At 41.4% G+C, this 24,548-nt stretch overlaps 1 protein-coding gene and 1 non-coding gene across 11 annotated transcripts in view; both read right to left on the bottom strand.

Annotated features, from left to right (window-relative positions):
- The window catches only part of NFIB (nuclear factor I B), a 483,650-nt gene that overhangs the window by 374,267 nt on the left and 84,835 nt on the right, over positions 1-24,548 (bottom strand). The gene's annotated exons all lie outside the window — the stretch shown is intronic.
- Positions 3,484-3,555, bottom strand: TRNAH-GUG. The gene has a single exon. It is a non-coding gene; the product is annotated as a tRNA-His (tRNA).

The following is a 24,548-nucleotide window of genomic DNA, read 5'->3' as shown; positions in this document are numbered from 1 at the left end:
TGAACCCCTCCTCCCTCCTCTATCCCCACCCTGTATCTCTGGGTTGTCCCAGAGCACCAGCTTTGAGTGCCTTGCTTCATGCCTGGAACTTGCACTGGTCATATAGTTGACATTTTTGAGAGATATTTTTTGAAAGATTAGATCAGAGTCACTCTATATCAGAAGGTATGCCTGCCTGCTAAGTTGCTTCAGTTGTGTCCGACTCTTTAAAATCTTGTGGACTATAGCCCACCAGGCTCCTCTATCCAAGGGATTCTCCAGGCAAGCGTACTGGAGTGGGTTGCCATGCCCTCCTCCAGTAGGTATGGGCTTTGGTATAAAATGCAGACAATGTGAGCATGGAAGCAACAATGGGGTCCATTGAGATATCTGTAAAATGCTTTTTAAAAAACTAAAAGCAGATATTGTCTTGAAGTTAATATAATTAAGACTTAGAATTTCTTCTGATCACTCAGGCTTTAACATTTCTGAAAACCAATTTGATATGGGTTTTGAATTAGAATTCAGTTTATTTTAACATGAGCAAGAAAGCACGATAGGAAACCCAGTGTCAGCAAACTCTCTGTTGATGAAAACAAGTCCTAATTTCTATGATCTGCAATCATGGTAACATGTGAAGAGGAGTGAACCAGGATGGTAAACTTGAACAAAGATCTGGTCACTTAGTGGATTCTGACTTGTGCTACCCCTGGTTCAGAGTCTATATTATCACTTTTTAAAATTTCTGAAACCGTGGCAAGGACCCTGTTTCCTAATGGAAGTCTCACTCTAGAGTTTCTACCAATGGAGGTTGATGGAGGAGGAGAGCACCAGGCACCTTGAATGAATAAGAATAAATATTGTTACAACCCTACTACATGCCAGTGTTGAATTTGTATTACAAGCCTCAGTACTATATTTTTTATTTGTTTGTACATTATTCTTTTAATTCTTGCATGAACTGCCTCCTCTTCATTCATTTATTTTACTCTGAGTACTTAGGTAACTTGCCCAAGTTCAAGGGGATTTTTGTCAGAAGACTTCATGCTCTCATCTGGCCAAGGTGGGAAAGCAGTCAACTGGGGCAAGAAGGCCCCCTTTGGTGGACACAGAGGAGAGAGAACATAAAATGCTCTCTTATTCAAGCAGTTCCTCCAACTATGTCCCTAAGCTCCAGAGTGAGTCCAGAAAGTCTGATACCCTCCACTACCCACTCCCCAACTGCTTTTCTTTCTTCACAAGTCACTAGAGATGTTAATAGTTTGGGAACTGAACTCATGAGTTTGTTGGATTAGACAGCCACCAAATGGTGAATCAAGTAATGCAAAGGGAAAATAGTAAGGTGGCTCCAGAGCTGGCAATTTCCTCACTTTGGGACTGGCCTCAAGACCAAGGGAAGGCCACCTTTTGTGCTATATCACTCTATCCCTGTGGACGCAGCTGATTGGTCCAGTAATGGACACCTGACCCAAACTAAGCCAATCAGATCTTTCCCCAGGACTTTTGTGTACTGGCACTCAGGGGCTCTCCTGCAGACAGCAATACTGTAAGTATAAAGATTAGGTTTTGCTGTCACCTGCCACACTTTCTGCCATGTAGAAGTTAGTTTGAGAGAATAAAGATGACATGTTGAAACAGATATGGGATGAGATGGAGAGAGTGTGTCTTGATCATCTTTAGTAGCCTGGTTCCTATTGGTTCTGAAGCCCCATTGTTCCTGCGCCTAGATCCATGCCTCTCTTTAAATCAGTACATGTTGTGTTTCTGTCACTTGTAACCACTGAATCCTGGCCTGATACAATCTCCTTCCTCAAATGATTAATTCATTGCATTTTCAGTCTCCTAGCAGAACACAAATAACCTTGGCTTGGGCTTATTTTTTTAAGTGTTTTAAATTAAACAATAATTGCAATTCAACGGTCTTCTTAGAAGCATTATTAGTACAAGCCAGCTGAGAAGATCACTCAGACTTGAAGCAGAGGCCAGGCTCGACCCTTTGGAGATGGGGAGGCAGAATTCCTGAGAAATACAGGCCTGAAGGGTGGGGTGGGGTGGGGTAAGAGAATAAACCACAGGAAGAAGAGATTCAGAGTATAAAATGGTTTTGAAAGTTAGTCTGGGAGGAAACAATAAACACATTTTTTAGAATATTACATTCTGAGGCTTATCAACCTAGTGTGTACGCTAAGTCACTTCAGTTGTGTCTGCCTGTTTACCACCTTATGCGCTGTAGCCTGCCAGGCTCCTCTGTCCATGGGATTCTCCAGGTAAGAATACTGGAGTGGGTTGCTATGCCCTCCCCCAGGGGATCTTCCTGACCCAGGGATCAAACCCTCATCTCTTATGTCTCCTTCATTAGCAGGTGGGTTCTTTACCACTCTCACCACCTGGGAAGCCCTGGTCAATCTAGGTCCAAAGTCAAATAGAAACTGTTCTCTTTTTGTTTGTTTGTTTGGAAGAGACAGGCGGTATTTATTGCAATTTTTCTATAATAGACTTCACTGATTCTGAAAGAACTAAATAGAATCTGTGCCTACCCTGAGCATATATTTTTATTTGAAATCCTTTTTAGTGTTACATAAATAACAAACATGAGTTTTTGATAGGCCATCCATGAAACAGAGGCTAAAGGCTTTAAAAAATACCTTCTAGTGAGCAGTAAACTTCATTATTACATACTTATATTTGACATTTTCAGGCTGTATTGTTCATGTTTTTAAATCCTGGAGAAAGACCCATTAAAGCTGTGTTACTCACATTAATTCAACATTTAGCCATTTATAATACAAACCCCAGTCTTTTGGAAAATGTCATTAAAAAAGTTTCACCATATATGGACATTATTTATTGCTTGAGCCCCATTGTCTACTTAGAATATGCCCTTTATCAGACCCAAATGCCCACTTCAGAGAATCTCATTTTGAGCAACAACTGGCTCCTTACATTATCCAATGAGGCAGGAAAGTTAAATTACAGCCAGTTCATATCATAGAAACAAAATGTTTCCTGCAATTACTGATAAGGGACAGTTCATTTTCTCTCTGTCATCCTGAAAAAAAAAAAAAAAAAAAAAAACCTCCTAACAACAATTCATGCCTGGTTAAACAGGATTTCCACATCTACCGCTGATATCTTTCCAAATAATTCAGGGTTGTTATTACTGTACAGCCCTGGCAAGGCTCAAAAGCAAGCAGACTTGACGAGTCTGCTCAAAGCAGAGCTTAAGTAGTTGTAATTAATAATAATTACATGCCCACTACACTCCAGTCTTATCATATTATCCGTCAAGGCAAATAAAAAAACCCACACACAACACACTTGCAACAGGGTTAGTGCATTAATAAAGACACTCTGCATATGTCATCTTTCTAAAGTTTAAAATCTTTGCAGTGGTTTATGTTTTATTGATTTTTATTATTTATTCTATGTCTGGTTGCAAAATTTTATTGGATGGACTTCAGCTTGGGATCCATGCTATTCTCTTTCAAAAGTTCTCTCCCCTCCTGCCGTGACTCGGATTCGAACCGAGGTTGCTGCGGCCACAACGCAGAGTACTAACCACTATACGATCACGGCAAGCTACAGGGGAGCTGAGCACCAGGATGCCTTTAAGAGCCATTGCAATATTAAAATTTGTGGAAACACTGCCATCTATTGCCTACATACATACATTTTCTTAACACCGGCGAAGAGGTTGCAGTAATCTCCAATTATTGAAAGAAACAATAATGAAGTGATTGAACATGAAATGAATATTGTCTCCTTGGCTGATGGGCGAAATTGTATTATATAAGACTCACTGGACTCACTGTCAAGAAATGATAATCAAAGTAAGCAGACTGCGAGATCCCAGCCTGTTGACTCATGCTTCCTACTTTTAACCAATTATGAATACAGATTTCCCACCCTCAACCGCCACCACCAATTACATTGCATTAAATGACATATGAATCTGAGCCTCTTTTGTGGTTTCTCCACCACGAGCCTTCTTTCCAAATATGCTTAGGCAGCAGAGATACAAAAAAAATATGGCAAGAACAAAATGGACTGAGGACCTGAGTGAGTCAGGAAGGCTTGCTCTTCCTATTAGAAGCCAGGGTGAGCATGCTCTGATAAAGGAAAGGCCTTCTTTCAAACTCATTGATCCCTAAAGCTTTTTTTTTTTTTCCTGGGATATTTAGGTCTTGAAGTCACAATAATGCAAAAAAAAAAAAAAAAAAAGCTTCCTAATAACATTAGCTTCCTAATTTCTTCCACCCAAAGAAACTGGAGAGCTCCATGCTAAGTAAGATTCAAGGAGGCATTTTTAAGAAATTTCTTTGTTTTAAAAATAAAAGTAGTCTGGACAAGATATTCCCCAAAGGTTGAAAACCATAAGAGAAAACACATCAAAACCCTCTTTCTAATTACTGCAGTGTTAAGCCTTCTGAATGGAGAGGCCCGGAGCGGCTAGGGTAGCTGGCACTGTATATAGGGTGGCAAGGACTGAATTCATCTGTTGAGTGGGTGCCAAGAAATCCAATGCTTCTGAAAAAGGGGTATTTCTGCAGATAAAAGCTTCAGACACAAACGATCACACCCCCCCCTCCCCCCCCACCCCGATCGCCTATAGCACATTCTGCACATGTGCATGCTAGTCTTTTCAGTTGTGTCCCACTCTGCAACGTTATGGACCCGCCAGGCTCCTCTGTCCATGGGATTCTCCAGGCAAGAATACTGGAGTGGGTTGCTCCCATCTTCCAGGGGATCTTCCCAACCCAGGGATCGAAACTGAGTCTCTTATGTCTCCTGAATTAGCAGGCGGGTTCTTTACTACTAGCTCCACCTGAGAAGACCATAGTCCCTTCTATCTTCCTTCAAGCTCTCACAAGTCCATTTTCCTTCCATGGCAATGGAAGTACTGCCCTGAATCCCTGAGCCTGCTCTCTGGCCTGACCAGGAATACAGGTGGGTGAATCTGGTCAAAGATCACTCTTTGGCAGGGTGCGGAACATGTCTTCTTGCAGGCCAAAAGGAGGTTTCTGAAACATTATCTTTCATGTTCCACCCTCATACTCTTTGCTATGGGCACATACCAACAAAACAAAAGGGATATCTCTGTTTTTGTTTTTGTTTGAATTTAAATCAACTCTCAGAGTACAAATTGTGGAAACAGATTTTCTAAAGTCTGTATGCATGTCAAGAAGCAACAGTTAGAACTGGAGATGGAACAATGGACTGATTCCAAATTGGGAAAGGAGTACATCAAGGTTGTATATTGTCACCCTGATTATTTAACTTATATGCAGAGTACATCAAGGGAAATGCCAGGCTGGATGAAGCACAAGCTGGAATCAAGATTGCTGGGAGAAATATCAATAACCTCAGATATGCAGACGACACCACATTTATGGCAAAAGTGAGGAGGAACTAAAGAGCCTGTTGATGAAGGTGAAAGAGAGTGAAAAAGCTGACTTAAAACTCAACATTCAGAAAACTAAGATCATGGCATCTGGTCCCATCACTTCATGGGAAATAGATGGGGAAACAATGGAAACAGTGTCAGGCTTTATATTTTGGGGCTCCAAAATCACTGCAGATGGTGACTGTAGCCATGAAATCAAAAGATGCTGCTCCTTGGAAGAATAGCTATGACAAACCTAGACAGCATATTAAAAAGCATAGACATTACTTTGCTGACAAAGGTCCATCTAGTCAAAGCTACGGTTTTCCAGTAGTCATGTATGGAAGTGAGAGTTGGACTATGAAGAAGGCTGAGCATCGAAGAATTGATGCTTTTCAACTGTGGTGTTGGAGAAGACTCTTGAGAGTCCCTTGGACTGCAAAGAGATCAAACCAGTCAATCCTGAAGGAAATCAGTCCTGAATATTCATTGGAAGGACTGATGCTGAAGCTGAAACTCCAATACTTTGGCCACCTGATGCAAAGAACTGACTCATTGGAAAAGACCCTGATGCTGGGAAAGACTGAAGGCAAGAAGAGAAGGGGATGACAGAGGATGAGATGGTTGGATGGCATCACCAACTTGATGGACATGAGTTTGAGCAAGTTCCAGGAGTTGGTGATGGACAGGGAAGCCTGGTGTGCTGCAGTCCATGGGGTTGCAAAGAGACGGACCCGACTGAGCACCTGAACTGAATTGTGGCTCTGCCGCTTATTAAATGGGGGAACCTGGGCTGCTGCTTAAACTTTGTGCCTCAGTTTTTTCATCTGCAAAGTGGAGATATTATGGTACCTACTTCATAAAATTCTTCCAAGGATGGAATAGGTAATGACATGCCCAAAACTTAAATAGGCCTGTCACATAGTAAACACTGTAGAGATGGTAGTTCTTTTGTTTTGTTTAAATAAATATATTTTCAAAGGAAATTTTGTAACATTCCATAAATTAAAAAAAAAAGAACAGGATCATGTTCCCCAGAGATCATTATAAAATAATCTATGAAAACAAAATAGAATTAAATTCTGGCCAAATATTCTGAGCCCAAGCTCAGCTCTCCGTTAAAAAGGAAGGTGGGCAATAGTAGGAGAGCTGTTAAAACAAAATAGCTTCTAATCCAATCTTCTCCTCAACTCATCTGAATAGCTAGGAGGAATGTGAAAAGGGAATGACTTTCCCTTCAAAGGATGCAATACGATGATGTCATGGTCATTACCACCCCTCAGATTAACTCACACATTGTATCTGTCAGGCTAGGTTATGCTATGGTAACAAAACCCAAATCTTAGTAGCTTAGAATAAAGATTTTTCTGTTGCTGGCGTTCCATGTTCACTGCTCTGTGTCTCCTGACTCCAAGACTCAGGCTAAAGGAAGAACTTCTTCCAGGAACACTCCTCGCTGTTTTACAAATGGAAAGAGCTCTGCAGTGTCTGGAACCAGCAACTAAAAGCTCTTCTCAAAGGTCATTGGCTAGAACTGGTCACATAACCCTGTCCTGCTACAAAAGCACCAGGAAGAGCACTGGGCCAGATGCCTGCAAGTCATATTGAAATGGTACTAGTGGAAAAGCGGCTTGGGGAAGTCTGGGAGGATGCAGACCTAAAGACAGACACGACTACAGAGCAACATTTCTGAACACAGGAGCGAGGTCCAGCCTCTGAATGGGGTTCACCACGTAGAACTTCTCTTGGGTGTGTATATGGGCTTCCTCTTAGTTAGCAATGTCACTTGTCTCGTGGTAGACTCCGAAATGTTCCCTCCTGTTAAAGTGGAGTGGGCTTTTGTACAACTAAAGCCTGGTACAACTACCCGGCTTTCCTCCTGACCAGCACTGCCTTGTTAGATATATACATTCAGATTTCTTCTAGAAACACCAATACGTACAACCCACCTCAAAGGGGTAAATTGATGGAATCAAAACATGGCTTCTGATTGCCTTTGTAACTCCTTTGTAATTTATTGATGACTTTACTGTGTCAGCTTTCATGTTATTATCACCCTCCCACTAACAGATCTCCCACAAACTCTGGTTGGGGACCAGCTATAGTTCAGTCATTTTTCTGAATGCTAAAGATTCAAGAAAGAATAGGAGAGACCTGTATCACTATTTCAAGCAGTTCTGTTTAGTGAGAGATACAGGTGAATTACAGATAAATAACAAGATAGAATATATAAGGTGATGTCATGAAAAGGAACACATACACACACACGTATATTGCTTAAAGTTAGCTAGAATTAGACTGAAGCAGAGAAAGCCAGGGAAGGCATGGTACTTGGTGGAGAACCAGAGTGAAAGAGCGAGAGCGAGAGGGCCTGCTTTCCATGTCCTTTCTCCAGTCCTTCTACCTGCGTGATCTTGGGCTGGTCGCCGGATCTCTCGGGATCTCTATCTCCTCATCAGTAAGGTGAGGGGAATTGGTCTGGGGGAGCTGTCAGATTGTTCATACTTCGAATGCGAACATACATTTAATTTAGAGAAATACATTCACAAACAATCTGTGCTTAGTCACTAAGTCATGTCCGACTATTTATGACCTCATGGACTATAGCCTGCCAGGCTTCTCTGTCCATGGGATTTTCCAGGCAAGAATAATGGAGTGGGATGCCATTTCCAACTTCAGAGAAACTTCCCAACCTAGGGAGTGAACCCGCATCTCCTGCATTGACAAGCTGATTCTCTACCACTAAGCCATCTGGGAAGTCCTCACAAAAAGTACCCAAGTGTAAAGAGTTTGAAGGGAAGAAATCAATCAAACTAGATGAGTCCTTATAACTATACTGTTTTCCTTAAGTTCACAGAAGCTGTCCTTTTTGTCAGCTTCTAAATGTCACGAACCTCATTTCCCTGCCCATGGCAACATATTTTAAATACAGAGGGGTTGGTTTTTTGATTTAAGTTGTGTGTAAAGAGAATTTCTTGCTGGTGAGGAGCATTTAGCAACAGGTTTCATTCCCAAAGAAGAAGACTGCAGGCTTCCCTTTTCAGGAAGTTCTTAAAGATAAGACTTTAAAAATAAGATTTTAACCAGCATTGTCTCAACGTTAGAAGGGATGGAGCAACAGCCTTCCTGCCTTTCCTCTCGCTGCCTGAACACAAGATGCTCTTTCTGATGGAGTCGTTACTTTCTCTGATTTTTCATAATGAATTCTAACAGGGGAGCAGGGACTGACAAGAGGCCCTGGGACTGGGGGAGGCCTCCACCTCCCCAGCTGAGTCCTTCCTCCAGTGTCGCCCCTCCTACCTTTTTCCCAGACTCGGCTCTGTTTTTCTGCTCCCCACCCGCTTCGTAGCTTGCCTACTCCCTCACTGGGGGTAGGGAAATGACAGTCAGATCCATCACTGGGCTGGAGGCCAGGCAATCCGCTGGGCTGGGACTGGCCCAGTGCCCAGTTTTCAGACAAAGACAGGTTGGGAACCCCCTGCAAAGAAGTCCCCTCCCCTCCCAAGCCCTGTTTCCAGTCAGGCCCCAACCAGCCATGACCTTATAGGCACCTTAAAAACCACTTCTTTTCTTGGGTTCTTTCTGTAACTTCAGCCCCATACCAGGGAACAGGGTGTGTGTGTGTGTGTGTGTGTGTGTGTGTGAGAGAGAGAGAGAGAGAGAGAGAGAGAGGAGGGGTGGGGAGGAAGGGAGGGAAAAATGGAGGGAGGAGAAAGCTGAACAAACTGGGTACACACACACAAGGGCATTCGGTATCTGTAAGAGAAACAAAGATGGCTCATACACAACACTGCGAATATTTTCAGGGGGAAAAAAACAGTGGCTGACAGCAGAGGAAGACCAGGTAAATTGCAGCTGCCGATTTTAAACTTTCAAGCATGTTACCGTTACTGTAAAGAATGCTGAAAGTGAAATGACCTTACGTGTGACCGTCTCCATAGTGTTCCCGGCATGTATCAGAAACTCTTTGATTATGAGATATCACAAAACACGAGAGAAAATGCATTCTTTTTCATAGTGCTTGTAACCACAAAATGTTTTAACAGTTTATGTTTTGAAGGGTAAACTGCCTGGAGTGCTTTTCCCCCTTGCTTATTAATGAATTTGATTTAACCAAGTCAGAAATCTTGCTGTGGGGAAAGCAGGAATGGGGGGGTGGGGAGGAGTGGAGGGAGGGGTTGTTGGTTTAATTTTAATTTTTTTTTTTTTTTTTTGCCTGAAGGCACCATTAGAGAACTCCAGATGCAAAGCTTTCTAATAGAATTCCTCATCTGACACAGCCCTCTGGAATACATGGGCCTAACCTTTATGATCTGGTGGGCCAGACCCCTGTTTGGAAACCTTATGAGCGGGGCTGAGCCACTAGTGATCATATGAACAGCTGAAGACCTGGGGCAGCAGAAAAATAGGGAAAGCGGTGGCAACAGGCGCCCCTGAGGAAGGGGGAGGGTGGAGAATGGGATTGCCTAAAAGTAGACAGCCGGGGCACACCCACAATCAGGTTTTCTTTTCCCATCATATTAGGAACTTGAGGTTTTAAGGAAAAGAAGTGTTGGCAGAATGGGGACCATTTAGCATTCTGGATTTATGGCCATGAGGGTTCTAATCAATCACTGTGGAGCTATTTTTCTTAAAGAAACTTCAACATAGGCTGCTGAAGTTTCCGGGGCTGACAGCTTTGGAAATGATTTAATCTCTCTGTGCTGAAGTTTCCTTCATTAAAAGTGGATGGTGATAATAATGGGCTGTGCTTAGTCACTCATGTCCAACTCTTTGCAACCCCATGGACAGTAGCCCACCAGGCTCCTCTGTCCATGGGGATTCTCCAGGCAAGAATACTGGAGTAGGTTGCCATGCCCTCCTCCAGGGGATCTTTCCAACCCAGGGACTGAATAATAATAATAATAAATAATAATAATATCTACTTTATAGGTTTATTGTGAGGATTAAATAAACCTGCATTGTGCTTTGAAAGAGCACTGTGTATATAGTCAGTGCTTAATAATGATTAGCTATGTTTGAGTCAGACCAGACATGGGAGGGAGCTGCTCTGAGCTTCAGATCAGGAAGAGGGAGTGTCAGAGGAGTGGAGGTATGCCAGGACCCAGAGGTGGCCGAGGTTTATCAACTGGACTCTGATTCTGAGGATAAGTGGCTTGTCAGATACCAGAAGGAAGAATGTCTGAGGGTCTGGTGGAACGGGCAGTTCCAACCCCAGAGATGGGGACACAGAGCGCCCAAGACACAGTGAGAATGAGAGAGGCATAAACACAGCATCAGAACCAGGAAGACCCACAGAGTGGAGACTGCCTGCCCTGGTTTCAGGCTGTCACGTCATACCTTCTGCCCAAAGAAGCCAATATTGGGACCAATTTAGTCAGGAGGTAAGTGCGGGGATGAAAGGAAAAGAGCTCTGGGGTGGAAGTTGGAGGAAGAAGGAATAGTTTAGACAAGTAGGAGCCAAGAGTCATTCCTCAAAACCCCTCCACAGAGGAAGCTCAGGGCCCTGGCTCACCAGCTGGGCCTCTTTCTCTAGATCTGTTCCTTAGAGTGGGAGAAGGCAATGGCACCCCACTCCAATACTCTTGTCTGGAAAACCCCATGGGCAGAGGAGCCTGGTAGGCTGTAGTCTATGGGGTCGCGAAGAGTCGGACATGACTGAGCGACTTCACTTTCACTTCTCACTTTCATGCATTGGAGAAGGAAGTGGCAACCCACTCCAGTGTTCTTGCCTGGAGAATCCAAGGAATGGGGGAGCCTGGTGGGCTGCCGTCTATGGGGTCACACAGAGTCGGACACTACTTAAGCAACTTAGCAGCAGCAGCAGCAGTTCCTTAGAGTGGCAATAAGTTGCTCTTTTTTTTTTCTTGTAATAACTTTTAATGGAGTCTAATCTATGGAATGAAGCAGGGCAAAGGCTAATAGAGTTTTGCCAAGAGAACGCACTGGTCATAGCAAACATCCTCTTCCAACAACACAAGAGAAGACTCTACACATGGACATCACCAGATGGTCAACACTGAAATCAGACTGATTATATTCTTTGCAGCCAAAGATGGAAAAGCTCTATACAGTCAGCAAAAACAAGACTGGGAGCTGACTGTGGCTCAGATCATGAACTCCTTATTGCCCAATTCAGACTTAAATTGAAGAAAGTAGGGAAAACCACTAGACCATTCAGGTATGACCTAAATCAAATCCCTTATGATTATACAGTGGAAGTGAGAAATAGATTTAAGGGCCTAGATCTGATAGATAGAGTGCCTGATGAACTATGGACTGAGGTTCGTGACATTGTCCTGTCACGAAGAGATCTGTCCTGTCTCCTTGATCACAGGAGACAGGGATCAAGACCATCCCATGGAAAAGAAATGCAAAAAAAGCAAAATGGCTGTCTGGGGAGGTCTTACAAATAGCTGTGAAAAGAAGAGAAGTGAAAAGCAAAGGAAAAAAGGAAAGATATAAGCATCTGAAGGCAGAGCTCCAAAGACTAGCAAGAAGAGATAAGAAAGCTGTCCTCAGCAATCAATGCAAAGAAATAGAGGAAAACAACAGAATGGGAAAGACTAGGGATCTCTTCAAGAAAATTAGGGATACCAAGGGAACATTTCATGCAAAGATGGGCTCAGTAAAGGACAGAAATGGTATGGACCTAACAGAAGCAGATGATATTAAGAAGAGGTGGCAAGAATACACAGAAGAACTACAAAAAAGATCTTCGTGACCAAGATAATCACAATGGTGTGATCATTCACCTAGAGCCAGACATCCTGGAATGTGAAGTCAAGTGGGCCTTAGAAAGCATCACTACGAACAAAGCTAGTGGAGGTGATGGAATTCCAGTTGAGCTATTTCAAATCCTGAAAGATGATGCTGTTAAAGTGCCGCACTCAATATGCCAGCAAATTTGGAAAACTCAGCAGTGGCCACAGGACTGGAAAAGGTCAGTTTTCATTCCAATCCCAAAGAAAGGCAATGCCAAAGAATGCTCAAACTACCACACAATTGCACTCATCTCACGTGCTAGTAAAGTAATGGTCAAAATTCTCAAAGCCAGGAGTCAGCAATATGTGAACAGTGAACTTCCAGATGTTCAAACTGGTTTTAGAAAAGGCAGAGGAACCAGAGATCAAATTGCCAACATCCACTGGATCATCAAAAAAGCAAGAGAATTCCAGAAAAACGTCTATTTCTGCTTTATTGACTATGCCAAAGCCTTTGACTGTGTGGATCACAATAAACTGTGGAAAATTCTGAAAGAGATGGGAATACCAGACCACCTGACCTGCTTCTTGAGAAACCTATATGCAGGTCAGGAAGCAACAGTTAGAACTGGACATGGAACAACAGACTGGTTCCAAATAGGAAAAGGAGTATGTCAAGGCTGTATATTGTCACCCTGCTTATTTAACTTGTATGCAGAGTACATCATGAGAAATACTGGGCTGGAAGCAGCACAAGCTGGAATCAAGATTTCTGGGAGAAATATCAATCACCTCAGATATGCAGATGACACCACCCTTATGGCAGAAAGTGAAGAGGAACTAAAAAGCCTCTTGATGAAAGTGAAAGAGGAGAGTGAAAAAGTTGGCTTAAAGCTCAACATTCAGAAAACAAAGATCATGGCATCCAGTCCCATCACTTCATGGGAAATAGATGGGGAAACAGTGGAAACAGTGTCAGGCTTTATATTTTGGGGCTCCAAAATCACTGCAGATGGTGACTGCAGCCATGAAATGAAAAGACGCTTACTCCTTGGAAGGAAAGTTATGACCAACCTAGATAGCATATTCAAAAGCAGAGACATTACTTTGCCAACAAAGGTCCGTCTGGTCAAGGCTATGGTTTTTCCAGTGGTCATGTATGGATGTGAGACTTGGATTGTGATGAATTGATGCTTTTGAACTGTGGTGTTGGAGAAGACTCTTGAGAGTCCCTTGGACTGCAAGGAGATCTAACCAGTCCATCCTAAAGGAGATCAGTCCTGGGTGTTCTTTGGAAGGAATGATGCTAAAGCTGAAACTCCAGTGCTTTGGCCACCTCATGCGATGAGTTGACTCATTGGAAAAGACTCTGATCCTGGGAGGGACTGGGGGCAGGAGGAGAAGGGGACTTCAGAGGATGAGATGGCTGGATGGCATCACTGACTCGATGGACATGAGTTTGAGTGAACTCCGGGAGATGGTGATGGACAGGGAGGCCTGGCGTGCTGCGATTCATGGGGTCGCAAAGAGTCGGACACAACTGAGCGACTGAACTGAACTGAATCTGTAAAAATACTGAATCACTATGTTATACACACAAAGTTAATCTAATAATGCAAATCAACTGTACTTTAATTAAAAATAAAAACAAAACAGTATGTACTACTTACTGTTGTATGGATTAAATTGTACGTACTGACCTAAATTGTTATGTATGTTAAATGAGATAATGCAGTAAAATATTTGCATAGATCCTGAACCATGTTAAATACACAAAAAATTATCACATTAAGCCATCAATATTATTACTACTCTAAAAAATGTTAACATAACAATATTTGCTCTTATACTGACTGAGCTCTCATACATACAAGATGTTGGCCCCAGTCAGTGTGGGGTTGGGGCAAATCCATGCCACATCTCTGCCAAGGTGTGGCCTATATGTTACTCATCTCTCTCTCTCCCCCACACTTAACCGAAGTACCTAGGACAGAGCATAGGCTGACTAGATTAAAAAATTAGTTGGCTTGGGTGTGGATTAGAACTCTGAAGTTTGGTCTCCCTTTAGAACTGCAGAATGAGGTACTAAATATTTAAGGCCTTTTAAATTGGCCTCTTTTCCTTAAGTTTAGGTGTTTTGCTATCAAGGAGCTTAAGTTTGCCTTTCCTGAAATAAATTTCACAAGTACACTTACGTTGAATGGCATATGGATCTTTGTCCAACTCTGACCTCCTCTGTGAATGTCAACAAGTTGGGGGGCCATAATCTCCCTGAAGTGGGGCTATGAAATAAATAAGCACCACTACAGATCAGGAAGGGACTGCCTACCCAACAGATCAGACGTCAATAATATGGAGATTAGAAATGTAGGAAAATACCATTAGCATCCCCTGATCTCAATTCTTCGATCACAAGAAAGACAGACAGACAGACCAGGGAACTGGACAGCTTGATGGATTAACACTACATTACCTGTTCATGCTTTTTTCTGCTTTATTCATGATGAAGTTTCTAATCTGAGAATATTCATGTAACCTCCTCTGCCTCATTGACTTTAAAAGGAATAATAAATCTGCTCCTTGTCTACTACACAAAAATATTAAGAGAAAAATGTGAAACGTTGACAGTGATTTGAAAGATGCTACACAGAGCATACAACTGCAATTATTTTTACTATTATAATCATTATGGTAGCCACTGCTGATGTGGAAGATGGATATTAAGTTTACAAGATGAAATCAAATTTCTACCCTAGATAACCCTAGAACCATAAGAGATTTTGGATGAAAAACCTGGCCTCCTGACAGCTTTCCCTTAATTATCATCAATTCTTTGAGTGGGCTGAAACAAACAAAAAAAAGAGACAGAAAGAAAAAAAGGAGGGAAAACCAGCCTAATTGAATGTAGGATAAACTATTCATTAGCAAGCTAAATAGCTACGACATTTAATAACCTATAGTGCCTCATGAAAAACCAAAACATTGCCAAAAGTAATTGAAGTTTGTGATTCTCTAAACTGTTATTTAAAGCAGGGTTTGGCAAGGCTCTGTGGGTCTGCACCACTTTTAATTGCATTTTTAAAATTCAGAATGGTGATTGAGATCCTGTACTCGTCATTTGCGTGGTGAAATCCTTCATAGTAAACTTGCTTATAGTGAAGCCGTATGCAATGATTTTAAAGTTCAAAGCATGTAGGATCCATCTATATCAAAAACTGAGCTTTACTTTCTTACCTTTTAACTGACTGAATCCCAGCTGCATATAACTTCCAATCCTTTCCCTTTCTGTCCTGACTGATTTCTAATGTGATGGCCTGAATCCTTATTCCTACCAGCAAATCCTTATTCCTTCCAGCAAAATGTTGCTGGAAGGTTACGATGGACTCGACCCAGAGAGAGAAAATCTCCCATTGATGACTGAATGGGCCCTGGGGCAGAATCACCACCTAGCTGGGTTTGTCTGTAGAATAAGGAGCAGTTGACATGAATCCTAGAAACCATTAAATATACATAATACATTTAGTACAGATCTTTCACACAGTACCTTTATGAGAGGCATCTATGAATGCATGACCCTCATAATTACTGAAAGGCTTCTTCATGCCCTGCAATTTCCCATGAATAATTATTTTAAAATAGCTACAATTTGTTGAGCACCTATTAATATAGCTGCTGCTAAGTCACTTCAGTCGTGTCCGACTCTGTACGACCCCATAGACGGCAGCCCAGTAAGGCTCCCCTGTCCCTGGGATTCTCCAGGCAAGAACACTAGAGTGCGTTGCCATTTCCTTCTCCAGTGCATGAAAGTGAAAAGTGAAAGTGAAGTCGCTCAGTCGTGTCCTACTCTTAGCGACCCCATGAACTGCAGCCTACCAGGCTCCTCCATCCATGGGATTTTCCAGGCAAGAGTACTGGAGTGGGGTGCCATTGCCTTCTCAGTATTAATATAGCAGGTACCGCATGAAACATTTCACAGGAATTAGCTCATTTTATCCTCATGGGAACCTTAGGTATTACTTTGAGTTGCATGCCTGTTCAGTCATGTCCAACCTTTTGTGACTTCATGGACTGTAGCCCACCAGGCTCCTCTGTCCATGGGATTTGCCAAGCAAGAACTGGAGTAGGTTGCCATTTCTTTCTCCAAGGGATCTTCCCAATCCAGGTTTCAAACCCACATCTCCCCCATTGCTGGGTGGATTTTTTACCACTGAGCTACCTGGGAAGCCCAGGTATTACTTTAAATGTTATTATTTTCTCTTTGGTACCAAGGTGCAGAGTTGGTTAATGACCTTACTCAGGACCACACAGCCTCAGCCACCAGAGCTGGGAGTCAAACCTACAGTGTGCTTTAGCAACATACTCCACTATTTATTGGGTTGGCCAAAAAGTTTGTTGGGATTTTCCCAGAAGATGTTCTGGAAAAACCCAAAAGAACCTTTTGACCAACTCAATACCATTCACATAATGCTGTGCCCCATGGGTAAAATGTCCTGACTTTCCATTAAAATTCTTATGCTTCTTTCCATTAAACAGATTTAGTTTCCTCTCCCAGAAAGGAAATCACTAATAATGGCTTCCACAGGAGACTGTGAGGATTCAAAAAGAATAAGCAAAAAAAGAATTTGATAAAAAAATCAAGCAGTACACAACCATGTGTTGGCTTTCTGGGGCTTCTATGACAAAGTAGCACAAGCTGGGTGGCTTCAACAACAGAAGTATGTTGTCTCACAGTTGTGGAGTTCTGGAAGGAGTCAGCAGGGCTGGTTCCTTCTGAGGCTGTGAGGGGGAGCCTGTCCCATGCCTTTCCTCTAGCTGCTGGTATTTGCTGGCAAGCCTTGGCTTTCCTTGGCTTGCAGACATATCACCCTAATTGCTCCCTTCAACTCCATTCTCCATGAGTGCATATCTGTCTCTATGTCCGAATTTCTTTCTTTTCAAATGCGGCAAGTAATATTGAATTAGGATCTATCTTAGTGACTTCATGTTAACTTGATTTTTCAATAAAGACCCAATCTTCAAATAGGGTCCCATCATGAAGTACTTTAGGAATTATGACTCCAACATATCTACTGGAGCAGGATATAACTCAACCCCCCAAAACCAAGGGCTGTTATTTTTATTTGTAATAATGGTATTAATAATGCTCCTAACAACAAACATGTAACTTTTATCCAGTACAGTGTTTGCAACCTGCCAGGGAGTGCGGCCCCCCGTGCTTACAGGGACGGAGTGTTTGTGACTCAACCAATTCTGGGTGAGGTGGCAGGCAAAGTTTTCAGAAGGCTTTAAACCAACTCGACTATCCTGTGACTCTTCTGTTTACGTGTAGTTTGGGCTTTCTCCATCCCAGAAGAGGTAACGAGACAGTAGGAGGCAGAGTCCCAGAAACTGGGGAAGGAAGTCAAGGCTCCATAGCTAGTTGAGGCAGCACCGGGGTGCCGCATTTTTTCTTGCATGTGATGTGAGTTATCACTTTCTTGCTCCTCCTGGACAATCTCACACCACCCACTTCCACCCATCATGCTCAGCTTACTTCCTATAGATGGAATCCCAAACCAATACCTCCATCTTCAGTTTCTTTCCTACGACACAATCCCACGTATGTAATTAGCTATTCAGCCTCCTTACCGGAAGTCCCAGAGTCATCTCAGATTCAGGGTCCAAGACAGGTATCCCCAGCCACCCACCTTTCCTCTTTCTCTATATCACCTTTCACAGGTAAAAGCACTCCGTTCCCTCAATATCCCAAGCCAGAAGACAACTTGCTGCCATCCTCATCCCTTTGCCTAGCCATGCTTCTCATTCTGTTTGTTCTAACTTGACACCAATTCCAATGCATTCTACTTCCTAACACTCTCAAGAATCTTGGATAACTCTGGGTTATACAGTTGGCACTGTAACTCTCAGTGCCAAGCACGGTGTCTAGTGCTTACCAGGTCATCAATTACTATTTATTGCATGAACTGACAGAAAATAAAAATCCATCTGTGACTCCCCATTATCCACAAAGTCCAAACTCTTTAGCAAAACTCTTAAGTAGTATAAGTCCCCAAACTATTATCCTATTACATTTTTTTACTTTAAAAGAAATTATCAAAGTATAGTTGACTTATAATGTGTTAATTTCTGTTGTACAGCAAAGTGATTCAGTTATACATATGTACATACTTTTTTTTCATATTCTTTTCCATTATGATTGATCATAAGATATTGAATATACAATATTCAATAGGACTATACAATAGGACTTTGTTGTTTATCCATTATATATATAATAGTTTGCATCTCTAATCCCAAATTCCCAATCCATTCTTCCCCCACTCCATTCCTCCCCCACCCCAAAATATACTTTTAAATATGAAATTTATTGTGTTTATATAGAATGCCATGAATATTGTTTTCATCGTTATTTTGTGAATTTTTGTTAGCCAGGTGGGATTAAAAAGTGAAAGTCATTAGTTGTTTGCCAGTGTTGAATATGTGTTTATATTTTCTTACTTTGGACTCCTAGTTCCAAAATCCTTTCCTTAACTAGTTACATTTTCTATATCCCCGTCCAATTCCCCACACTAAGACCAGCAAAACAAAACTATTTGCCACTTTCCAAGCATTGCTTATGATTTTCACGCCTCTAGTTATGAAAATTTGCATATTCAATATGCTGGCTTGTGATATCAGTGAAACAGCCAGATTGAGATATCAAGTAGTCAACTGAATACATGAGCCTAGAACTCAGAAAAGAGACTTTAGGTTGAAATAAGATGTATGAGAGACACTGGGTGTATGTAAGTGGTATAAAAACCAAGGCAATGAATGAATTCACCTAGAGAGAGAGTATACTAAGAAGAATGTTCACAAACTCAACACAAGTTCTCAAACCAGACCTGTAATTTTAAGCGACAGTAGATCATTTAAGTAGCAATACTAGAAGGCAATGTCCCAAAGGAACTGACACATGGGTGGTTGTTGTTTAGTCACTAAGTCATGTCTGACTCTTTGCAACCCCATGGACTGTAGCCCACCAGGCTCCTCTGTCCATAGAACTTCCAAGGCAAGAATACTAGAGTGGGTCACCATTTCCTTCTCCAGGGTATTTTCCTCTTTCAGGGATCGAACCCACCTTTTCTGCATTGGCAGGTGGGTTCTTTACCATTGAGCCACCAGGGAAGCCCTACAACACATGTTACAGGAAATAATGAAAATAAAAGATTTGGATGTAAACATCATAATGGTAATTGCTACAGCTCTGGCCAAATAAGAGTAGATTATCTCTGAAGATATTACCAACTTCATGCCAGACAGCAAGATTTGTTTTCATGATCAAGTGCTGGAAAACTCAGAAATGTAACCAGAAAAACAAAATAAAAACAAAATGTAGATGAAACAGCCACCATTTCCTTATGCAGACATTTGACATTGATGTTTCCTCCTTATCCCCATTCCTTCTTTGACTTCTAAAAAAATGTGAAATATGTCCTATGAACATTTTTACTAATGGAAAACTAGAAATAAGGTCAACCAACTCAAAAAAATAACACTGCTGGGACCACCTAAGTCCTTATTGTGCATCCTCTGCCTCCTCGCAGGGATAATAAATACCCTCATTTTTGTGATAAACTTCTCCTTGTTTTTCTTTATTGTGTTACCACCTATGTGTGTATTCCTCACCATAAACTGCTTAACTCTTCCTGGCTTTGAGCCTTCTATAAACGGGACAGCACAGCATGCATTCCTGTGCAGCTTGTTGCCTATACTCACTGTTGTGTTTGTGAGCTTCACCCTCGCGGCTGTGTGTAGCTGTAGACTGTTCGTTTGCAGTAGTGTGTATATCGTGCTCTTTCGTACCCACAATTTTTGGCTGGTATTTAGGAATGTAGATTTTCTATATTGATTTTTGTCTAGCAACCTTGCCAAACATCTCATTAATTCTAATAATTAATTTGTACATTTAGGGGTGAGTTTATATGTCCATAATCATATGTATCAGTTGCAAATTATGATCATTTTGGTAATTTCTATTTCTTTTCCTTGTCTTATTGTGTTGGCCTATGTATACAGTACAAGTTTGAATAAAAGGGGTGATAACAGACATTCTTGGTTTTTCCCTGATCTTAAAGAAAATTTTAACATCTATTACTAAATAAGATATTTATTGTTAGTTTTTGTAGATATCTTTTACCAGGTTAAAGAAGTTACCTTCTATTGCCAGTTTGCCTAAGAAATGTGTCTCTTTTGTAGAATTTAGATCATGAAATGAATATTCGATTTTAGCAAATACATTTTGGTATCTACTGAGATGATCATACACCCTTTCTTTTAGTCAGTCAGTTTGTATGCTAATTTTTCAAATGTGAAACCAAACTTGCTTTCCTGAAATAAACCCAACTTGGTCCTTATGTGTTTTACTTTGAAGGCACTACTGGTTTGGTTTTCCAAGGTTTTCTGTAGGACTTATGCTATGTTCTTGAGTGATATTGGCTTGACATTATTCACTGTTTTAGCAGCCAATACTTATTTCTATTTCCTTACCTATTTACCACTTTCTGTATTCTTCCTTCCTTCTCGCATCTCAGATGTTTTCAGTTCAGTTCAGTTGTTCAGTCATGTCTGACTTTTTGCAACCCTATGGACTGCAGCACGCCAGGCCTCCCTGTCCATTGCCAACTCCTGGAGTTTACTCAAACTCATGTCCATTGAGTCGATGATGCCATCCAACCATCTCATCCTCTGTTTTATTTGAGAGCATTTTCTCAATGCTCCAAGAATATCCTTTAGTATTGCCATTAGAGAGTCTGCTGTTTTGCGTGCCTGAAAAATGTCTTGATTTAATCTTCATTTCGGAAGTATATTTTTACTAGGCATAACATTCCAGATGTCAGTCTTTTTCTCTCAGTTACTGGGCTGAGTTCTTTCCTTTCTGAAAGTTTGTTGATAGATTTAAGATGGTAATATATTTTAGACAAGAATTTTGATTATATACAGAAGAAATGTTGATTTAGGTACCTACTTTGGAAATGAAAGTTCTCCATTCATTCTTAAGCTGTACTGATCTGTGTTTCTGACCAGTAAAGTCAGACAAAACTTAACCAAAAGTCAAATAAGTACACAACTTTGTGGCTTGACCATGTAAATGGGATTGAGAAAAAAACCTAGTTCTTTGCAAACATATAGTATTTGAATATACGGAAATGTAAAGGCCAATGAACTGAAATAATGTCTTAGAAGCTAAGTTCATGAGACTTATAATCAATCCCTTGCAGTACATATACTTTAGCTATGTCTTACAATTCTGTCTTTCATCCTCAACTAAACTAATTCTTCCAGGAAAATTTGTCATCCGTTTACATATCTCTTAGTACCTACTATGGTAGAGAAAAATACTGGCTGAATTAAGGAGCTAAATTATTGTGGCAAATTTTTTTTAATTTAAAACCTAAACTAATTTAACTGTTTATGTATTCTAAGGAGTTGGGAAAGTGAAAGTCGCTCAGTCATGTCTGACTCTGCGACCCCATGGACTATATACAGTCCATGGAATTCTCCAGGCCGGAATACTACTTCTCACTAGGCTCCTCGGTCCATGGGGATTCTCCAGGCAAGAATACTGGAGTGGGTAGCCTTTCCCTCCTCCAGGGTATCTTTCCAATCCAGGGATTGAGCCCAGGTTTCCCGCATTACAGGCAGATTCTTTACCAGCTGAGCTACAAGGGAAGCCCTTGTGGTTTAAGGAGTTGGGAAGGGACTATGGTAATTCCACTGTGAGTGATAGTAAGATTTCCCTAGCACTTTGTTTTCCTTAAAGGATTTTGGATGGGGGTTGGGGGAGGTACTGCCTGGAAAAGATGTTTCCTTGTTTATCAGAAGACAGTAAGGAGTCCTTGGATATACAAAGGGAATTCCAAAGCTGAGAATGGGGACTAGGCTAGAAATAACTAGAATGCTCTGCATAAGACAATGGTAAGAATTTTTATTTTGCCTTGAGAGAAGAGCAAAGAATAAGGAGAGTGGGAGAAAAAAGGTAGGTGGGGGTGGTAACTGTACTGGATGCAAAGTGCCAAATGACTTCTCAGGCCATCCATATCTGATATTCCATATTAAGCTTTTCATGTTTCTGCAATGAAAAACCTCTTCTGTCTTTCCAGTCTCCAGGGATGTCAGCTATACTTACAGGAGTTTTATATGAGCATGTATGTGGAGTGGGGAGGTGATGGGATGGTGGGGTACAGGTGCAAATCAAAGAAATGGAGTGATTCCCTGTTTGGGTTAATACTAGAGGAGAATATCAGAGAAGGCAATGGCAACCCACTCCAGTGTTCTTGCCTGGAGAATCCCAGGGATGGGGGAGCCTGGTGGGCTGCCGTCTATGGGGTTGCACAGATTCGGACATGACTGAAGCGACTTAGCAGCAGCAGAGTAGAATATAGGAAGACCACTATGATAACACAGTAAAGAAAAGGGAGTTGGTGGAATGGATACTCAAAGAGGAAGATTGCCATGAACTTTAAGTCCCTGAGAAATTTGATGCAATTTGAAGTCATATTTTAAAAGGCAGAATGTTTGTCCATAGCACCTCTGTCATTATTAATATTTATACTAAAGTCTAAGAGCATGAGAGGGATTCCCTTGTAGCTCAGAAAGTGAAAGTCAAAGTCAAAGAAAGTGAAGTGAAAGTCAAAGAAAGTGAAAGTGAAAGAAAGCTCAGACTCTGCCTGCAATGCAAGGGACCTGGATTTGATTCCTGGGTTGGGAAGATCCCCTGGAGAAGGAAATGACAACCCACTCCAGTATTCTTGTCTGGAGAATCCCATGGACAGAGGAGCCTGGCAGGCTACAGTCCATAGGCTCGCAAGAGTCAGACACAACTTAGTAACTAAACCACCACCACAACCAAGGGCATCAGAGTGATGCTCCAGCCTTCATTGGTCTGTAGTCAGTGTCAGGGTCTAGTAAGAGTCTTATAATTCCCCAGCCAAGGTTTTATTTCTCCAGCTAGGTGGCAAGCATTCTTTCTTAACCTTAGATGTTCATTGGAATCACTGGGGGAGTTTAGGTTTACTAATGCCCAGACTGCACTCCAGATATTCTGATTTAATTGGCCTGAGATGGACCTGGGCTTTGGGACTTTCAAAATATCCCCAGATGATCCTAATGTGCAGGCAGGGTAAAGGACCACTGGCATTAAGCTACAAGAGTATTTTAAGGACAATCAGAAACATTCAAACGAGGGACAAAAAGCAATAGAAAATGTATGAGTTGCGAGTATGAGCATAAAGGAAGTTATTACTTTTTTAATGCATTATTACATCATATAATCCCTGCATCTGTTAGGGCCCCAAAAATAAAACTGCAAATGACAAAAAATATTTCTTAGAGCCTCTATATACATAACCAAGAACAAAGATCACCTATACCTATTCAGTCTACTGTTTACATTAACACAAGTTACTATTGGACAGCCTTAATCTAACTTTACTTTTTTAGGAAACTCTGGCCCAGAAAGCTGAAGTGGCAGGTAATGTTGTTGTTCACTTCAAGAACTTTCCTCAAATCCATTTATTCTTTCTCCATTCATCACCCCTTTCTCAGGGCAATTTGTTGCTGTCATTTAGTCACTCAGTCATGCCTGACACTTTGCAACCCCATGGTCTGCAGCCTGCCAGGGATGGGATTTCCCAGGCAAGAATACTGGAGTGGGTTGCCATTTTCCTCTCTATCTCAGGCAATAAATATCTTCAAAAGATGATTTACTCCTTAAGACTCCTTTTGAAATCTTCCCAAATCTGTGTATACCCATATTTAAGCATAACATAATAAATGTTGCCCAATTCATATTAAATGCTCCCTTATACTGCATTGAAAAATCTACCCTAACTCAGAGTCCCCAAACTCATAAATAACCTAACTTTGGCCTCCCTGCTCCTGGGTGCTATTAAAACTTTTACAAAGTAATAATCTCTTTTCCTTTGATTAGTAGCAAACTGGACTTTTTTTATCAGCTAGGCATAAAGTATTTATTTACTGCTTATTCAGGGATGCTCATATATTTCAGTTGAGAAATGTCCAAATGTCTTCTTTCAAAACATCAAATAAAATAACTACTATTTGGCCAGTGCCAACTATGTGACTTATAGACATTGACTGTAATCCTTCAAGGTTAGTATTACTAAACATAATTTTTATATATGAGGAAATGGGAGTCAGAAAGTTTGGAACCTGATGGAAGGTCACACAACTATAGTTAGAGCAGGGATTTTGATCCAGGGGTTTTGGATTCTCAGGCCTGAGTTAGCTCCAGGGCAGGTACCGCATTGCCTTAAGGCCAATCAGATCTACTCTGTCTAGCTGGAGTAATCATCTGAAGTCTTACCAATTTCTAATGAGTCCACACTAGCCAATACCCTTCCGATGAGACACCACAATACATCCAGATGATTGAAGTAAAAGAGTTGATTTATAATTTTTTCAACTACTTTTCTATGTTT

This window comes from Bubalus bubalis, chromosome 3 (genome assembly GCF_019923935.1).
Source record: "Bubalus bubalis isolate 160015118507 breed Murrah chromosome 3, NDDB_SH_1, whole genome shotgun sequence".
Taxonomy (NCBI): domain Eukaryota; kingdom Metazoa; phylum Chordata; class Mammalia; order Artiodactyla; family Bovidae; genus Bubalus; species Bubalus bubalis.
The sequence above is the reverse complement of the archived record's forward strand: the minus strand, read 5'-3'. Positions and strand labels throughout refer to the sequence as shown.